This window comes from Centroberyx gerrardi, chromosome 22 (genome assembly GCF_048128805.1).
Source record: "Centroberyx gerrardi isolate f3 chromosome 22, fCenGer3.hap1.cur.20231027, whole genome shotgun sequence".
Taxonomy (NCBI): domain Eukaryota; kingdom Metazoa; phylum Chordata; class Actinopteri; order Beryciformes; family Berycidae; genus Centroberyx; species Centroberyx gerrardi.
Genome location: NC_136018.1, coordinates 1361288 through 1365649, shown reverse-complemented (window position 1 = coordinate 1365649; position 4362 = coordinate 1361288).

Genomic DNA, 4362 nt, shown 5'->3' with positions numbered 1-4362 from the left:
AGAGGAGGGAAGGAAGGAAGGAAGGAAGAGGACAGAGAGAGCAGGAGGGACAGAGAGGAAGGAGAGGAGGGAAGGAAGGAAGGAATGAAGGAAGAGGACAGAGAGAGCAGGAGGGACAGAGAGGATGGAGAGGAGGGAAGGAAGGAAGGAAGGAAGAGGACAGAGAGAGCAGGAGGGACAGAGAGGAAGGAGAGGAGGGAAGGAAGGAAGGAAGGAAGAGGACAGAGAGAGCAGGAGGGACAGAGAGGAAGGAGAGGAGGGAAGGAGGGAAGGAAGGAAGAGGACAGAGAGAGCAGGAGGGACAGAGAGGAAGGAGAGGAGGGAAGGAGGGAAGAGGACAGAGAGAGCAGGAGGGACAGAGAGGAAGGAGAGGAGGGAAGGAAGGAAGGAAGAGGATAGAGAGAGCAGGAGGGACAGAGAGGAAGGAGAGGAGGGAAGGAAGGAAGGAAGGAAGAGGACAGAGAGAGCAGGAGGGACAGAGAGGAAGGAGAGGAGGGAAGGAAGGAAGGAAGAGGACAGAGAGAGCAGGAGGGACAGAGAGGAAGGAGAGGAGGGAAGGAGGGAAGGAAGGAAGAGGACAGAGAGAGCAGGAGGGACAGAGAGGAAGGAGAGGAGGGAAGGAGGGAAGGAAGGAAGAGGACAGAGAGAGCAGGAGGGACAGAGAGGAAGGAGAGGAGGGAAGGAGGGAAGGAAGGAAGAGGACAGAGAGAGCAGGAGGGACAGAGAGGAAGGAGAGGAGGGAAGGAAGGAAGGAAGGAAGAGGACAGAGAGAGCAGGAGGGACAGAGAGGAAGGAGAGGAGGGAAGGAAGGAAGAGGACAGAGAGAGCAGGAGGGACAGAGAGGAAGGAGAGGAGGGAAGGAAGGAAGGAAGGAAGAGGACAGAGAGAGCAGGAGGGACAGAGAGGAAGGAGAGGAGGGAAGGAGGGAAGGAAGGAAGAGGACAGAGAGAGCAGGAGGGACAGAGAGGAAGGAGAGGAGGGAAGGAAGGAAGAGGACAGAGAGAGCAGGAGGGACAGAGAGGAAGGAGAGGAGGGAAGGAAGGAAGGAAGGAAGAGGACAGAGAGAGCAGGAGGGACAGAGAGGAAGGAGAGGAGGGAAGGAAGGAAGGAATGAAGGAAGAGGACAGAGAGAGCAGGAGGGACAGAGAGGATGGAGAGGAGGGAAGGAAGGAAGGAAGGAAGAGGACAGAGAGAGCAGGAGGGACAGAGAGGAAGGAGAGGAGGGAAGGAAGGAAGGAAGGAAGAGGACAGAGAGAGCAGGAGGGACAGAGAGGAAGGAGAGGAGGGAAGGAGGGAAGGAAGGAAGAGGACAGAGAGAGCAGGAGGGACAGAGAGGAAGGAGAGGAGGGAAGGAGGGAAGAGGACAGAGAGAGCAGGAGGGACAGAGAGGAAGGAGAGGAGGGAAGGAAGGAAGGAAGAGGATAGAGAGAGCAGGAGGGACAGAGAGGAAGGAGAGGAGGGAAGGAAGGAAGGAAGGAAGAGGACAGAGAGAGCAGGAGGGACAGAGAGGAAGGAGAGGAGGGAAGGAAGGAAGGAAGAGGACAGAGAGAGCAGGAGGGACAGAGAGGAAGGAGAGGAGGGAAGGAGGGAAGGAAGGAAGAGGACAGAGAGAGCAGGAGGGACAGAGAGGAAGGAGAGGAGGGAAGGAGGGAAGGAAGGAAGAGGACAGAGAGAGCAGGAGGGACAGAGAGGAAGGAGAGGAGGGAAGGAGGGAAGGAAGGAAGAGGACAGAGAGAGCAGGAGGGACAGAGAGGAAGGAGAGGAGGGAAGGAAGGAAGGAAGGAAGAGGACAGAGAGAGCAGGAGGGACAGAGAGGAAGGAGAGGAGGGAAGGAAGGAAGAGGACAGAGAGAGCAGGAGGGACAGAGAGGAAGGAGAGGAGGGAAGGAAGGAAGGAAGGAAGAGGACAGAGAGAGCAGGAGGGACAGAGAGGAAGGAGAGGAGGGAAGGAGGGAAGGAAGGAAGAGGACAGAGAGAGCAGGAGGGACAGAGAGGAAGGAGAGGAGGGAAGGAGGGAAGGAAGGAAGAGGACAGAGAGAGCAGGAGGGACAGAGAGGAAGGAGAGGAGGGAAGGAGGGAAGGAAGGAAGAGGACAGAGAGAGCAGGAGGGACAGAGAGGAAGGAGAGGAGGGAAGGAGGGAAGAGGACAGAGAGAGCAGGAGGGACAGAGAGGAAGGAGAGGAGGGAAGGAAGGAAGGAAGGAAGGAAGAGGACAGACGAGGACGGATGAGGAGAGAGGGGAGTGGCAGCTAAACACCCACAACGTGAACGGAGGGTGCGCTCGAATTATCGTATCTCGTCATTGATGTTTTCACTTTAAAAGGAGCGCTTGGTTCGCCGTACGATTAAAGCGGCGCTCTGCCTGTGGGCTGTGCAGCAGTGAAGAGAGTCTCTCTGATAGACTGCCAGCTAAATGACTAACATGCACATTTCAGTTTTAAATGACATCTCACATTCAAATGAAGTGGCATTAAAAAACATCAAGGACCACAGGATTTTATTTATATTAGAGAAACTATGAGGAGAGAGAAGGGAGGAAAGACAAAAAAAATAAGGAAAGAGTAGAAGGAATGAGGAAGGCGTCAGCTGAATGCCCAAAATATTTTGGAGGGGCGCTTGATTTAGTGATGAAGTGTTGTAATTTACTGTTTTGGTGAACCCACTTTCCCTCAACCTGCCTCATCTACTTCTATTGCAGTTAGTGATTTACTACGTTTCCCAGAATGCCTTTCAACAACCCCCAGAGAAGGGACGGGAACTCCATCCAGCTGGGTTTTACGTGTCGGTGGAGAAAGAGATCGTAAAAGCAAGAGAGCGAGTTTTAAGCGAGTTGCGCTCCTTCCTCAAACCCCGACCTGTCTCTCTGCTGCAGTGCATTCTGGTCTCTCTCCTGCTCCTGTGGTGCATTCTGGTCTCTCTCCTGCTCCTGCAGTGCATGCTGGTCTCTCTCCTGCTCCTGCAGTGCATGCTGGTCTCTCTCCTGCTCCTGTGGTGGAGAAACTGGTCTCTCTCCTCTTCTACGATGGATTTCTCCCTGTATGATTGTTGAACGTCTCTCGGTGCAAAATGGCGGCTCTAGAAAGAAGCCCTCGCTCTTTGATTCTGAGGGACTGACACCAAAACCTGACGTTTACCGCTGATGTTTTACATCCTGAAACATTTTCTCATATCAAACTCCACTGTAGCTGCTGGAAACATCTGGAGGTGACGTCACCTCGTCTACGATTGGCCGGTTATCCACCAAGAAGAAAAACAACAAACTTTTCATTTTAACCATCAGTATCTGTCAGATGAATCTTCCTCCCTCGCTCTACTGACTGGAAACCAGTGAGTCCATGTTGGAGCTGATTGTTCCCCTCTCTCTCACTCCAGTAGTATTGTTAGTTCTAGTGTTTCTTCACATTAAGACTACATTTCCCATCAGCCCCGTTGCTTCCTGCCCCCCCTCCCCCTCCCTGAAGAGGATCAACATGTTGGAAGTGATTTCTCCATCTTCCTTTCCCTCCTTCCACCATCTTCAGCTCCGTTCGCTCTGGAAGAACAGAACAGAATACTAATGTCTTATTGATTATTTATATGATATGATTATTATATTGATTATTGATGATAAAATGATGCACATAACGCCTGTAAAATGACAGTTTCTCTTTGGAGGTTGCAGTATTTGAAGCTTATTCTGACTGGAAAAGAGCGTCAGATGGCTAAAATGTAAGTGTAAAATGCCTTTAGGCCTGAAAAGACTCAATTCAGTTCAGTTCAGCTCAGTGTATGGGTGTATAATGTTGGGAGGTTTGAGTGTGAATGTGCCTTTTCTGTATTCAGTGAACTACCAGAGGATTTCACCGGTCTCTATTGTCACCCAGCTGTTATAGAGAGAGAATATACTTCAGCCAGTGAATACTGTACAGACACACACACACAGGAGAGAATACCGAGAGAGAGAGACAGACGGGTAGACAGAGAGAGAGAGAGTAAAAGTTAAAAATGAATACAGAGAGACAGGCAGAGATAAAAGAGAGAGACAGAGACGGGTAGAAATGAATAGACATAAAAATGAATAGAGACAGACAGGAACAAAGAGAGAGAAGCGAGAAAGCATTTCAACAAAATAAACACAACTGTATACAATCTAGCTGGTAGAAGAATATAGAGAATTGCATCTACTAATACTGGAAAATGTGATGTAGTAACGTTAAGGAACTTAAAATATGATCAAGGAAGACGATCCATGGAAAAGGAAACATGATGTAGTAATGTTCAAAATATTAACTGGGGACGTTAAAGAATAACTGAACCCCAAACCCAAATAGAAATTCATGTTAGGGAAAGGCTTTAAAGCTCCATATTCTACTGTCCAGAGTTT